We start from the raw sequence: 16,530 nt of genomic DNA, 5'->3' as shown, positions 1-16,530 counted from the left end.
AGGTTTATGGCAACTCCACTGAGCAAGTCTATCAGCACCATTTTTCTAAAAACATGTGTTCAGATCAGGTCTCTGTGTCACATTTTAGTAACTCTTTCAATATTTCCAACTTCTTCCTTGTTATCATATCTGTTATGCTGATCTGTGATCAGTGATCTCTGATGTTACTATTATAATTATTTTGGGGCTCCACAAACTATGCCCATACAAGATGGCAAACGTAATCAGTAAATGTGTGTGTGTCTGACTGCTCCACTGACCAGCCATTCCCCTGTCTCTCTCCCTCTCCATGGGCTTCCGTATTCTCTGAGACACAACATTATCAAAATCAGGGCAATTAATAACTCTACAATGGCCTCTAAGTGTTCAAATGAAAGGGATGCTCACCCTCTATCACTTTAAATCAAAAACTAGAAATGATTAAGCTTAGTGAGGAAGGCATGTTGAAAACCAAGATAGGCTGAAAGCTGAGCCTCTTGTACCAAACAGTTAGCCAAGTTGAGAATGTAAAAGTGAAGTTCTTGAGGGAAATTAAAAGAGCTACTCCAGTGAACACACAAATGATAAGAAAGCAAAACAGCCTTATTGCTGATATGGGGAAAGTGTCAGTGGTCTGGATAGAAGATCAAACCAGCCACAACATTCCCTTAAGCCAAAGTCTAATCCAGAGCAAAGCCCTAACTCTCTTCAATTCTGTGAAGGCAGAGAGAGGTGAGGAAGCTTCAGATGAAAAGTCTGAAGATAGCAGAGGTTGGTTCATGAAGCTTAAGGAAAGAAGCCGTCCCTATAACATACATGTGCAGGATGGAGCAGCAAGTTCTGATGCAGAAGCTGTGGCAGATTATCCAGAAGATCTGGTAAGATCACTGAGGAAGGCAGCTGCACTAACCTACAGATTTCCAATGGAGATGAAACAGCATTATATTGGAAGAAAATGCCATCTACGATTTTCATAGCTTGAAAGGAGAAGTCAGTGCCTGGCTTCAAGCTTCAAAGGACAGGTTTACTCTCTTGCTAGAGGCTAATGCAGCTGGTGACTTTAAGTTGAAGCAGTGCTCATTTACCATTCTGAAAATCTTAGGGTCCTTAAAAATTATGCTAAATCTACCCTGTCTGTGATCTGCAAATGGAACAACAAAGCCTAAAGGACAGCACATCTGTTTACAGCATGGTTTACTGAATATTTCAAGCCTCCACTGCTGAGACATACTGCTCAGAATAAAACAAAACAAAACAAAATAAAATTCCTTTCAAATATTACTGCTTATTGATAATGCACCTGGTCACCCAAGATTTCTGGTGGAGACGTACAGGGACATGAATATTGTTTTCATGCCTGCTAATGCAATATTCATTCTGCAGCCCATGGATCAAGAAGCCATTTCAACGTTCAAGCCTTATTACTTAAGAAATACATTTCATAAGGTTATAGCTGCCATAGATAGTGATTTCTCTAGTAAATCTGGGCAAGGTAAATTAAAAACCTTCTGGTAAGAATTCACCATTCTACATGCTTTTAAGAACATTTGTGATTCATGGGAGGAGATCAAAATATGGACATTAACAAGAATTTGGAAGAAATTGATTCCAACCTGCATGGATGACTTTGAAGGGTTCAAGACTTCAGTGAAGGAAGTAATTGCAGATGTGGTGGGAATTGCAAGAGAACTAGACTTAGAAGTGGAGCTTGAAGAGGTGACTGAATTGCTGCAATCTCTTAATAAAATTTTAACAAATGCAGATGAGCAAAGAAAGTGGTTTCTTGAGATGGAATCACTCCTGGTGAAGATGTTGTGAAGATAGCTGAAATGACAAAAATGGATTTAGGATATTACTTAAACTTATTTGATAAAGCAGCAGCAGGGTTTGAGACGATTGACTCTAATTTCTAAAGAAGTTCTACTGTGAGCAAAATGCTATCAAACAGCATCACAGGCTACAGAGAAACAAAGAGTTAATAGATGTGACAAACTTCATTGTTGTCTTGTTTTCAAGCATTGGCACAGCCAACCTTCTGCAATCGTCACCCTGATCAGTCAGCAGCCATCACTCTGAGGGAAGACTCTCCACCAGCAAAAAGGTTATGACTCCCTGAAGGCTCAGATGATTGTTAGCATTTTTTGGCAATAAAGTATTTTTAAATTAAGGTATGTACATTATTTTTTAGACATAATACTATTGTGCACTTAATAGACTACAGTATAGTATAGACATAACTTTTATGCACTGGGAAATGAAAAAATTTGTGTAGCTTGCTTCATTATGATATCCGCTTTATTGCTGTGGTCTGGAACAAAACCTGGAATATCTTCGAGGTGTGCCTTTATATGCAAGCACAAAAAGTCTTCTCTCCCAGGATCTTATAAAGAATATAACACATTTTTGGTTGATGCCACAAAATAAAGTTCGAAAGACTGGCAAAAACACATTTAATTTGAAACAGGGAAGTAATCTCACTTGTTCCACTTGAGTTGGGCAACCAGGTGCTTTGATGCATTTAAAGAACCTCCATTCAGTATAATGGGTTGGGGTCACTTTATCTAATGTATCTCATTATACTGAATGAATATAATCATTTCAGTGGCTTGTTTTCAATTTAAGCATGAGAAATTTTGGTCTTTTAAGAAAACTAGTATCAACTTATTTTCAGTATCTGATACAATATCAATTAATGAGACTTAATTTTTGAAATATTTGGATTTGGAAGGGAGTTAAAAATAAGGTTGAATACCTAAGAATTTATTACAAATCAGTCCTTCATATTGACTTAGAGATTTGGGGGTAAAGATGGATTTTAGTGCCTTAGAGCTCGTTATTTCTTCCTGGGCCTGGAACAACTAAGAGCAGTTTATTTTGGGGTTGGCCCAAGGGATAGAGTACGTAAAAAGTAAATGGCATTAACAGTTCTGTGAAAAGGACATTGCACGTGTGTGACTTCATTTCATGCTTACAACATTCTCATAAATTATGTACAGCAAAGTTTGAACCATGTGGAATTATTGCTTTGTAGGTCAAACGTGATGGAATATTGGCTATTTCATGTGATTCAAACTAAAAGTCTTCTCACCTTAACAATAAAGAAACTGAGGCTCACAGCTGTTAAATAATTTACTCAAGGCCATATAGCTAGTATATGACAGTTATATATCAAATTGTGGTTTACTGTACCATTCACTTCACTAGAAAAATTAGATTCCAAAAATCAGATGTCCAGAGAATTTGGAGGTCCAAATGTCTCAAATCCACTGATAAACATTTTTTCTATTCTGTGCTTAAAGGTAGCCCAATAAGGTAGGTCAAAGGAACACAGGAGCCAGTTGAAAGAGCACCCAAAGCCCAAAGCAACAACCATTTGAGCAACAAAGTAAAGTAGCATGAGACTGTAGGCCAAAGTATAAAATACATGTCCATCAGTACATATTAATATAAATGAATGAATGAATACATAGATGAGGAAAAACAGACAGAACTGAATTTTTTCAAAATAATTTATGTAGATTTTCTGCCCTCAGGAAGGTGGAATAACTTCCAACACCTTAAGTGAGGGCTGTTCATAGCAATTTTCTTTCAGAGAGAGCAGTATGGAAAGAGGGAGAATAGGGTAACTTTACAGTCAAAAAGACCTGACAAACACTATCTCAAGTCAGATGATCAAGGTTACCATCAATGGTGCTAAGTCACGCTGATAGTATGTACTGATACGATGTGATGAGGACGGCACTTTATCTCTGTGATCTTCCTCCCAGACGCATAACCCCAGTCTAATCATGAGGAAAACATCAGACAAATCCCTACTGAAGGACATTCTACAAAATACCTGACTAATACGCTTCAAAACTGTGAGGGTCATCAAAACCAAAAAAGTCTGAGAGACTCAGAGCCAAGAGGAGCCCAAAGAGACAGGACAACTAAATATAATGTTGTATCCTGAATGGAATCTTGGACAGAAAAAGAGCTTTGGGTTAAAACTAGGGAAATCTGAATAAAGTTTGAAATACAGTTAACAATAATTTTTCAACATTGGGCATTAATCGTGACAAATATGAAAATTGGCTATGGGGTATATGAGAATTCTCTGTACTATCTGCAAATTTTCCATCAATCTAAGTCTGTTCTAAAATTTTTAAAAAATTATTTAAAAAGTAAAAAAAAAGAAAGCCAATTATTAGAACATATTAGCTTAGTGCAAACACTGAAATACATCATGAACATAAAAATGCTATAAAATTTGACATATGTTTCCTGTTGTGGAGAGACAGTGTGCTTACGTATTTTAAATAGCAATAGAAAACAATTGTTTTAAGGACTCCAGCAAAATGGGAAAAGGCCCTTCTGAATGCAACATGTTTTAAGCATCACAGATACATTATTCATTTATGCATATGTGTGACAGACTTAGATTTTATAACGCACAGTGATGTGAATTAAAAACAATCACTGTTAAATGTTGCCAACATATTCAAGCCTTTAAAAATAACATAAAGATTGGTTAAACCATTAGCAATACAAAAGTGCTTTATTATATCTAAAATAAAGTGCGGAGAATAAATAAAAATATGTTCATCGTATGAATTCTTCAGTGAGTTGTTCCTAGTTCTGCACTTACTCTCCTAACATATCCACAGTTTGTTCAGAGGAACTCAATAGACAATAGTGTGAATAAAAAGTTCACTTCACAGGAACATTCAAAAAAGTTGAGCAATTAAGGGAATTAAAATTGTTACTTACTATGTAAAGAATTGAAATATTTTCTACTTAAATTAACCATTTCAAAAATTGAAATAACGCAACAGTGTTCTTGCTACAAGCATTTACACAGACCATAGCTTCTTTGTTTTTAGGTCATGAAATTCAAGGTTTATTTGCTCACTGTGACCAGCTCTAATGCCCTTACAATCCAGCACAGGAATCAAAAGATGGTTAGTCCCATGGTTATTTTTTCAGGATTACTGTTTCATACACTGTACTTGAAATGTTTTTCGGATCATTTAATGAATTCAGACTTAGTAAAGAAATTGAATACTTTGAATGACTGCACAAGGTACACTTGAGAACATGAGATATCTTCAAAAACTCCAAAATATTCAGAATGGCCCGTAAGACTTCCTGAAAACTCAGCTGAAACTTGATTATATATAAAATTCTTTAATATATGCTTAAAATGCTTAAAATGTATCAAATAATGTTGCTGAAGTATGGCATATATTACATTGATAATATTTCTCTGGCTAAAAAAAAAAAGAAAAAAATCCAGGAGGCACTTATCTCAAATGCAACACATTCCCTTTTATCTAACATCTTTAGAATGTAGTCATTTTATATCATCTATCACCTCTGTCACAATTTTCCTAAGATTTCTAACCTCTCAAACTTACTTCTCTTATTACAGACCACATGATTTATGAGTACCGATAGCTACAGAGACAGCTGTGAGATTAGCATTGTAACCTATCCCAGATCACCTCAGAAACAGTTTCTTCTGAAATGTACTGTCACATTGAAATGGAATTACAACACAGTTTGGGGGCAATTCTGACGTGTACTTTTCAACTTACTTGCTCAATTGTAAAGAAAAAAAGAGTAGAAGTGGGAAAAAATTTTGGCTACATTGATTTGCTTTGATTTCCTATAAAAATAATATGGACTTTTAATCAATGATTTACCATAATAAAATAGAATTTCATTTATCTAACATCTTACATATTTTTATATTTATGCACATAAATAAATACATAAGTCATTAAGAAATGAAAGAAATGACTGATTTTAATATTCCATTGGAAGTATATTAGAATCCATCCTTTTGTTAATGATCTTGTGCCACAAGAATGTTTTCAATTTAAAGAAAGGGAAAATCTAAAGTATAACAATACATTTTGATTTGATACTAAGTGTTAAGTACCTGAGGAGGAAAATGTGAGAATGTGTTGCTTAAAAAATCTATAAAATGATATTTGGGGGAAAGAAATGTAATAGATTTATGGCAAGTTGTTATAACATTTTTTTTCCTGAATGTTCACCACAACAGACACTATCCAAAGGTGTGCAAATCATTTATTATTTCTAGGCCTTTCTGATGGAGACCCAACATAGGACAGCTAGTTCCGTCAGGGATAGCTCTGATCTTTCTAGAAGAGAGAGAGGCTGGAGTCCAGGTAAGAGTCCTTTATTGAAGATGAAGACTAACTCAACTGAACAGTTTTTCTCTACAAGAGATAGCCACCCTCTAAACTATTATCTGTATCTTTACTACTCAAAGCGTGATCTACAGACCATCAGCATCTCTTGGGACCTTGTTAAAAATACTCAGGCATCATCCCAGATAGATTCCCAAGTGCATTGTATTCACATTGAAATTTGAGAAGGACAGGTTTGTACCAATCCTGGTTATTATTCTTGCCTGCCTATTTGATTTATCTGGGATCATTTTAAAAGTATTGGTGTCCAGGCTGCACCTCAGGACAGTTAAATCAGACTCTTTGGGTTTGTAGCCAGACATCAGTATTTTTTAAAGTGTAGCTATTAGTTTAAGTTATCTGAGAACCAGGATCAGGTCAACTTAATCTATTTATTTTATAACATCTGAAACACTCTCTTTCTAAAGGACTTGCTCAAGAGCATTTTCTGTTTTTAAATTTACACTATTTTCCAAATGTATTTTACTCAAATCAAACTCCAGATTTTATTCTTTCTTTTTTTTTTTTCACCTAACTTCCCTATTCCCATCTCAAATTCCTGATGCCTTATATGCATACACATACATATATATATATATAACAGCATGTGAGTGTGTGCACTCCTTGTATTTTAAGATGTACTAATTTGTAGCAGAAGCCCTTAACTAGCCATCTCTAACTCCAGTGATTTTATTTTTCTGCATCTCCAGTTCAGAACTTCCATGGAACATTTTTATGTGTAGATTATTTTCATGTGAAACTTACAAGCAAACATTTATTTGTATTAGTTCTTTTCTCTATATGGCATAAACTCTTTCTCTATATAGTGTGTCTACAAAGAAGGGCATGAACTATTGGGAGGGTGGTGCTGAAATAGTGACCAGAGAGCAAATGATCCGTAATAATAAGTAAAAGCATTTGTTAAGATAGGCGACCAAGTTCACAGTGAAAATGGACTGAGAGGCCTTGCAGGAAGAAGATGAATAAGACACCCAGCTCATGTGGAGACAAGAGCAGAAGCAGGCTAGTGCATCGGATGCACTAGGGGAGCTTTAAAAACCTGAACAGTCACTGCAGCTGACCGCTCTCCACGCTTCCCGTCAACAACCAGAAGAAAAGAGTATTTTAACACCTCTCCTTCAATTTATAGTTTTATTTTTGTTTGTGTTCTTTTGGTTGATTTTACTTAGATAAATTGTGAATAAGGACAAGTAAGAACATTTGAAAGATGCTTCATTTCTGCTTTTTGTTCTCCATCCCTAAAAATTAAGTTTTGGGTCAAGAGAATTTTCAAGACTCTTAAGTAGGGATTTGGGGATTCAAACTCTAAACAAGAAACATTGAAAATACTTTATTTAATTGTGAATTCACGTGTAAGAATAGCACTTAGCAAATTGTATAATGACAAATTAATTATATGTAGAAATGTTCCCCTCCCCACAGAAAAGATTAATTTGAGCCATGATAAAATTCAATCTAAGTAATTGCTAAATGGAATTCCACTCTCTAAATCTACATTTCTCAGATCTATACTATTTTTTTTTAATAGGCAAAAAACACTTTAAGATAGTAAACTCTTTCTTTTATTGTTTTTTAGTTTTCCTAAAATAGGCACATGACTGCCTTCCCCATATATCGGTGGCTGATTTCCTGCAAACTACATTTTCTAGGCTCCCTAGTCAGTCACCTGGCTTCTGGGTAGTTTCAGTCAGTGAGAGGCACTAGCAGGAGACTAGAGGGTGGGATGCAGGGAGACACCTCTCCCTCTGTTCTGCTTCTGGTGTGTCTCAGCAGTGATTATATAACCTCCCTTACTACGGTCCTTGTTTCTGAGCTTGGGGTGACACCCACATCCTCCCTTTGCCCCTCAGGCCTTGGGTACGAAGGTAGCTTTCTTCCATTACTAATCTCTGGCTTGCCTCAGTGCTCCTGTTCGGACCTTCAGCTCTTGTAACATCTTTGCACCAGCTCTCTATGGAGTCTCATGGCATGGCTTGTGTTTTCCTGACTATCTGCCATCTGGCACAATGGTATAGTGAGAAGCAATGAGGATACTAAGTAGAACATTAGGTTTGAAACCTGTCTTTTTAAAATATAGGCTTTTTCATACTGTGAACATTACCTATTTTTTTCTGATAATGTGCCCTCTAGATGTTATACTTATGTTTGCATGTTTTTCCTTCCCTTAAGTGAGTTGCCTGACATCACACAGCCAGCTCTGAACCTGCTCCAGAGACCAAGCTTTCTACTCTACACATTACCTGTAGTACTTCTTTCATTCAATTTTAGGAAGTTCAGATTTCTCTGAAGGTTTTACAGTTCTCATCTTTGCCTAAAGGTTTTGGGAGTTCAGCTACTATTAACTAGTAACATCAATAAAATACCAAGGAATAAATTTAACAAAGGAGCTGAAAGATCTCTGTAATGAGATCTACAAATCACTGCTAAAGGAAATTAAAGAGGACACAAAGAGATGGAGAGACATTCCATACTCTTGGATTGGAAGAATCAACATTGTGAAAATGTCCATACTACCCAAAGTGATCTATAGATTCAATGCAATCCCCATCAAAATACCAATGACATTCTTTACAGAAATAGGAAAAATAATCCCAGCATTCAAATGGAACAATAAAAGACCCCAAATAACCAAAGCAATCCTGACGGAAAAAAAAAAAAAAAAACAGGCTGGAGGCATTACACTCCCTGTCTTCACATTATATTACAAAGCTATATTAACCAAAACAGCATGGTACTGTGGTACTGGCATAAAATAGACATTTAGTCCAATGGAACAGAATAGAGAACACAGAAAGCAGCCCACATACTTACAGCCAACTGATTTTCAACAAAGGCACCAAGAATTTTGAATTATTTTCTAAGAGCCATATCATAGTTGCACCTGATGCAAACTGGATTAGTTTTACCTCATTTTTCAATATAAACTGGATTTTGAATTATGAATTATAAACAAATATCATCCATATGACTATATTCTGTTGTATTTTTTGCAGTAAAGATATTAAAAATTATAATATATTTTGTAGCAAAAACCATGATGATTAAATATAATAAAGCAATGAATTGGCAATGAAAGTGATGGCTGAGAAAAAAACAACTGTGATGATTCATTTTATGTGTCAACTTGACTAGGCCAAGGGATACCCAGACAGCTGGTAAAAATTATTTCTGGGTGAGTCTGTGAAGGTGCTTCTGGAGAGATTAGCATTTGAATCAGTAGAGAAGGAAAGACGACCCACCCTCACCAATGTGGGAGGCCTCATCCAGTCCACTGAGGTTCTGAATAAAGCAAAAAAGGCAGAGAAAGGGCAAATTCCTCTTTCTCTTGTTGAGCTGGGACATTCATCTCTTCTGCCCTGGGACAACAGAGACCCCGGTTCTTGCACCTTTGGACTCCCCATGCCACCCTCCAACTTCAAACTGAATTACACCCACGGTTTCCTTGTTCTCCAGCTTGCAGATGGCATATCATGGGACTTTTCAGCTTTCTTGATCATGTGAGACAATTTCTACAATAAATCCCTCTCTCTGTATATATATGTGTGTGTGTGTGTGTATGTATAATATATGCATATACATAATGTGTGTGTGTTGAAATCTACTCATATAATATGCTTAACCATCCAGTATAAACATCAGGTAGTGCTGGTTTATTTTACTTGGTGATGGTGGTGGGGATGAGGGACTAGATTTGCTCTAAAATCAGCTAGGTTTTGTCAAGTGCTCATGTGTGCCTATATCCAGAGACATGGTAGTGTAGACTCATGGTTCCCGTATACTGACATTTGCTTTAAACATATCCAGCTTAACCATATTGTTTACTGGGCTCTTCCCTCCCAGTTTCACATAAATTATAATGCATCACATCTTGAGCAACTTAGGGGAGGGTAAACTATGTTAGCTCAACAGCTATTGATTGTCTTGACCCCAAACATTCTCCATTGCTACCTACTCTCCTCGAGAGTGAATCTATTCAGAAAAACCAAAGCTGGCAGGATTGAGGATTAGGGGCTGCTTCCTCTTTCTTAACACTTGGGTCTGAACCAGCTGAGTGTCCCTTTGATATCACTGTAATCCATCTTATTTAAGGTGGAGTATTTGATTTTTTTTTACCACTCGGCCTCCCTTCCACTTCAGGAAATAATCCTCTTTCAATCTTCTACTCATTCAAATAAAAATACCATCTCATATTAATAACATTTTTTATGAAGAAGCTGAAATCATTTTTCAGATAGTTCCCCAATCCTCACAGCATTCCTTTAAGGTAGGTAATGTCCATACAACAACTCCTCTCAACCGAGTCAGAAGGATTGTGTGAGGGTATTAGGTGCCCATGGGTATTATTGAACTGACTTTCATTTCCTCTAAAAATATATTTACTGGGGATTGAAGCAGTGCATGTATTTGAAAAAATATATATCTGGGCTTCAGGATAAAAATTTGACTTGGAATAATGACAGTGTTGTCCATAGTATTTTGATATTGATAAAGATACATTGCTCCTAGCAAGATACAGTATAGCTCATTTGGAAACTGTGGGTATAAATTTCTAGGTTGGCAGGTATTTATTAGGTTGAAAATATTATGGATACAATTTATACGTTACATGAAAGAACATCTTTGGTTAATCATTACATTAAAAATAATCTTTTTTTTAAAAAGCGTTGTGATTACTATAAAGGAAAATAAATTTAAAGAAGTTTAGATTGTTTAGTGTAGAGATAAGATTGCTATGTGGCGGCCTGATAATTTGATCTTTAGGCATATTACATAAATTTACTAAGACTAAACAAAAAGATGTAGATTAAAATTATATTACAAAAGATTTGAAATGGCTAAAAATATTATTAATTAAAACAAACATTTTAGATATGTTCAAAATATGTTGTTAGGTAATATTCAAAAGTTAAACAAAAGACAACATCTCTCCACTAGTACAGTGTAAAGATAATAATAGATAATACATACATGGCTGTCTAGGAAGTAGTGTAGTTCTTATCACATTGATATATTTCTTCCCCAAAACAATTGGCATCCTCTGTCAAGATGAGAAAACCAAAGCACAGGTTTCATCACTTATCTAAGGTGGTAGACTGGGATTTGAATCCATACTGTCTGCCTAGCAGATCCTTTTTCTTTAATCCAACTCTTCCATGTATACTTACTGTATAAGTCTGTTTCTGTTGCTTATAAAAAAATACTTGAAACTGAGTGATTTATAAAGAAAACAAAATTTGTTTCCTTACAGTTTTAGAGGCTAGGAAGTCCAAAGTCCAGGGAATGCATCTGGTGAGGGTCTTGGTGGTGGTGACAGTGACACAGGGATCTCATATCATAAGATGGTGGAAGCAGAGAGAACCGAGAGAGACAGTTCCTCATGCACTGTCCTTTTAAAGCCCTCAGAACGATGCCCCTTACCACCATTATTAATTCATTCACTACTGCACGGTCCTACAATCCAATCACCTCTTCAAGGCCCCACCTTTCAATTACAATAATAGGATTTCCCACTCTCAACAGTTACAGTGAGGATTAAACTTCATTGAGGTTGGGGGCTAGAGAGGAGATCTAATCTACATCACTTATATTGTACACCAAAAATATAAGCCTATCTGTAGGAAAAAAATGTTTAGATTAGAAATGTGAAGAGATTGTTATAAAGTGGAAATAATTGCTAATGTCAATTATAGGATATCCTTCCTTCTTGGGGAAAGCTAGATAAATCCAATGTGCATTGTGTGTACAAAGGAGGTGATACTTTCTTCAGTGTCCCTTAGTGTTCTGCAATGCTATTCTCATACCGTTTCTACTGGTAGACAGTCCGCAACCTCCTCTTGACACCAGCAAGTGATAGAACCATATTCTCAAACTGAGGATTGGAAGTTTGGGTAGATGAACAAATAGGATTTGAAACAAACTGACAAACAACCCCAATTGTCTCTGTGCCACAATACAGAAAATGAAAATTCCTATGAAGGGAAATTTAGAATAGAATTAGTAATACTCTAAACGTTCCCTTTTAAAATAGATATACTCGAGACCAAAGAAAAGCAGAGGATGTCTCTCTCAACAAAGCCCATTCCAGAGTGACAGAAGAAGCATTTACTCTATGATAATATTGGGGGACCTGACACACTTCTCAGCATTGGACAGATCATCTGGGCAACAAATCAAAAGTAACCATTACTCTTTCAGGAGAGAAGAAATTTAGGATTATCAGAGGTGGGGGGTGGAGGGAGAGGGGGATAGGGAAAGATTAGACAAGGGGCATAAAGAATAAGTACAATTTGTAACAATATATATACTAGTAATATTGATTTGATCAACATATGTAAACATCGAATCCCTAAATTACGTATAATCAATTATGATTCAATAAAAAAAAAAAAAAAGAATCTGGGTCCGTCTGACCAGAGAGGAGGACCCAGATCCAAGAGGATCTAGTAGAAGATTCATTATATAAATTATGTCACCAAATTCAAAAATATATTCATTAAGATAGAATATCTATTCATGATTAAATTTGCCTAAAAAACTCTGAGTTGAAGAATACCTGCTTTAGCTGATAAAGGATATCTACAGAAATCCTATAGCAAACATAATATTTAATTATAAAATATTTAAATGTGTCATTTCCATGAAAGTCAGGACTAAGAAAAAGTTGCTTACACTGAATATCTTACTCAAAGCAATGTCAAGTAACAAAAATAAGCATAAGGATTAGAAAGAAAGAAATATTCAGTTTGCAGATAAAATAATTGCTACCCTATGAAACCTAAATATCTGTTGGACAAATATGAAAATGGATTAGAGGGTATAAAGCAGCTGGGTGTAAGAGTAAATCCAAACATAAAAGTCAAGTATATTCCTATAGGCCAGCAGCAAACAGATGATATAATTTATAAAATGATAACATTTAAAACAGCAAAAATATATACAGTATTTAGAGATATATTTGATAAAAATCTCGAAGGTCTCTTTTAGAACTTGGTGAGCTGCTTTTAAAATTTATATGTAAGAGCAAAGGTCCAAAAATAGCCAAGACATTTTGAAGAAAAAAGTATCCATCAACTATCAAGACTATTCAAAACTGGGAAAGCTGTGATAATTAAGGTGATTTGATAAAAGTTCAAAAACTGATGAACTAGAACAGAATCAAAAGTCCAAAAACACACTGACGTATACAGAGTGGTGCTAGTTTATGGATTACAAATCAGTGGATTGTTTCATAAAAGATGCTTGAATAATTGACTACCTCTATGAAAAAAGTGAAACTGGATTCTTACCTCACACCACACACCACAATCAATTTCAGATGAACTGAAGACTTAAATCTGAATGGCAAAAATTCAAAGAAAAATAGAGAAAATAACGCAATGATAGCTTTATTACTTAGGGTAAGGAAAGAATTCTTCAGCACAATTCTTCCTTCACTAAAGGAAAGGAATGATTAGTTTGACTACATGAAAATTAACAACTCTGTTAACCAAAGGATCACAGAGATGAAGTGAAAAACTTATAGTTTGGGAAAAGATATTTTAATTTTTAAACATGTAACCACAAAACACAGACACACACATATATGTATGCATATATGTGCACACATAATTTATAAACAAAAATAGAAACAGCCCAAAGAGAAAAATGGGGAGAAGACATGAAGAGGCACTTCTTGAAAGAGGAAACCCAATGGCCTTAAATATTAGGTGAATGTCATTTGTGATCAAGGCATGAATGTTAAAACTGCAATGGCATGCCATTTCGCATTCATCACATTAGGAAAAATTTACAAGTGTGCCATAATAACTGCTGCTGAAACTTGTCAACCACTCGTGGAAATGTTAATTTTCTGAAAACAAATTTGGAAAACGATTGGTATTATATTGGAAACTTTCTATGCTCACATCCTATGACTCAGTAATTCCATGTTAGGAATTTACCTACATTGCTCTGTTTCATTTATATTTATCACGATCCACAAAAAAAAATGTGCACTATACATATAAAACACACAAAAGATTTAGAAAATGATACTTTTTGTTTACTTTTACTTTAATTTTTTTTATGGCACATGTTTATGGAGTACAGTTTGTTGTTTCAAAACGTATATATTATATAGTGGTACAATCAAAATAGTTAGCAGATCTATCCCCTGAAAATTTATCATTTCTTTGTGGTTATAACATTCAAGATTCTCTTTTCTGGCTATCTTGAAATACACACACAATACTACGAGCTAATGTCACTCTAGAGCACCAGAACCTATTCTTCCTAAAGGTAACTTTGTAAATTTGCACTAGTCTACCAACCTTTCCCTGTGCCTCTCACCCGCCTCCCTTTCCCTGCCTCTGGTAACCACTATTCCATTCTCTATTTCATTGCACACGGATGAATGCACTCAAGTATCATATTGTACTCCATAAATATATACAATTATCATAGGTCAATTAAGAAAAATAAATTAAAAAGAGAAAATGATACTTATTCTTATTATGCATTATAAACTCTATTTTCTATTCAAATCAAAATTATTTTTAAAAAATACTTCTTGTAACTCAGTAAACTGACTTCACCACCCACTACTGGATCACAGGTTACAGTTTGAAAAATAACATTCCAGACAAACTCTGGCACATGTGTTCTGGTAGACAATATAAAAACATAACTATACTGTTTTTAGTAAAAAATGGTTGAAATAACTCAAAATGCCCATTAAAGGGGAATAGGTATATTGTCCTATGTTCAGAAAGTTAACTATTCCCATGGCAAAACTTCAACAAATAGCTTCTGAAACTCTGGCTATGGCTTTTCTGCCCAGAACCAACTGCTCTAGGAGCACTGAACTAAGCAAAGTGAAATGAGTAGTATTGTCAAAAGGTGCTTTAATTTCCACTTAACTTCTAGAAAGGTTGAGTGAAGTCCAAGTTCCCCTTGGAAAACCAAGTCATTTTTTATAGACTCAGAGAAGATCGGTCATTATCAGACTGAAACCTCCTCAAGAGCTCAGGGCCTCCTAGGACTGCTTTGCTTCCCCCACTAACCTATCGTCTCTTCAGGACAGTCCAGATCCCTCTAGGAGTGAGACCTGCCAGAGAAAGTGGATTCGAGGGAATGCACATTTGCCTTGGTGTATTCCACATCATGTCGATGACTTCCTGCTGATTCTTCTAGTTTTCTGTATCTTTAGATTTTTTTTTAAGTCAATGACTCTACTCTGGGACAGATTCTAAATACTACTTAAAAATAACTGAAGAAAAATATAATCTTTATGCCCTACAATTGTGTAATATGAGATCTATAGATGACAGAGTGGTGAGATTTTTCTCATTGGAAAAAGTTTCCCTGATGTGCTCAGCTATCCTCGTGGCCTTTCCTGTGGAAACAGGAAAGGTGAAAATAATCTTATCAATATAAAGAAGCATAAGAAACCCTAGCTACTTCGTGTTGTTGTTACCCCCCAAAAAAAAATTTTAAAAAAAATTAAAGAAGGCTTTGGGGATGTGGATGGGGATATTAGAGGATGAAAAATATAGAGAATCACTGAGTAGCTAAAAACCACAAAAACAATAATATTCATTAATTTGGCAGTGAAAAGGTAGAAAAAAAGAATGGCCATTAAAATTTCAAGTCCCTATCTCTCTACAGGTGTATGTTGGGCATGAATGGTCAGGGCTGGGCAAAACCACTTGTTGAAAGGAAACAGGTGATGATACCTATCTGAGTAAGCAACCAGAAGGAGAGCTTCCAGTGTGGCCACATCTGAGATTTCGAGAGTAAAGGACACCAAGACTAGAATTCACTCACGCAACACCCATTCCTGAGTGCCTGCTATAGGCAAGACACTGTGCTAGGCTTTGGGGACACAAGGACAAACCCCTGTGCCCATGAGGAGGGTAGCATTGGAAATAGAGACTCAAAGCATAATTGTAACATAAAGGCTCACTACAGGAATGTGTACAGTTTATGATGGGAAGGGTATCCACACTGCAGAGAGGGGGCCAGAAACAGTTAAGGTTGAGGGATGCTGAGTTTTAAAAGAGAAACATCATGAGATCTTTCTCTTGGAAAATTCGAGCCAGTCTTGGAAGAGTCCTGCAAATGTAAACAGGTAAACAATGCACGTACCTGGATTGGATGGAAGCTTGACCAATAATCCCCCACTGCCTCTGGTTTCCAGAATGCTAGAGCCATTCCTCTAATAACTATATGTTCAATGCTCTTGTTATGTATGCAGCTTGTTCTAAGTTAACCGAAATGGGAATTTTGTGACCCATTCTGAATGTATACAAGTATACACTTTTCACTGTTTTTCTTATGTGTCCTCAACAATAAT

At 35.7% G+C, this 16,530-nt stretch overlaps 1 pseudogene; it reads left to right on the top strand.

The window, feature by feature from the left end:
• Window positions 1–351: 351 nt before the first annotated feature.
• On the top strand, window positions 352–1,925 carry LOC134361764 (tigger transposable element-derived protein 1-like; annotated as a pseudogene).
• Window positions 1,926–16,530: the final 14,605 nt, after the last annotated feature.

Source organism: Cynocephalus volans, chromosome 13 (genome assembly GCF_027409185.1).
Source record: "Cynocephalus volans isolate mCynVol1 chromosome 13, mCynVol1.pri, whole genome shotgun sequence".
Classification (NCBI taxonomy): Eukaryota; Metazoa; Chordata; class Mammalia; order Dermoptera; family Cynocephalidae; genus Cynocephalus; species Cynocephalus volans.
Note: the sequence above shows the minus strand (reverse complement) of the source record. Positions and strands in the feature narration are given on the sequence as shown.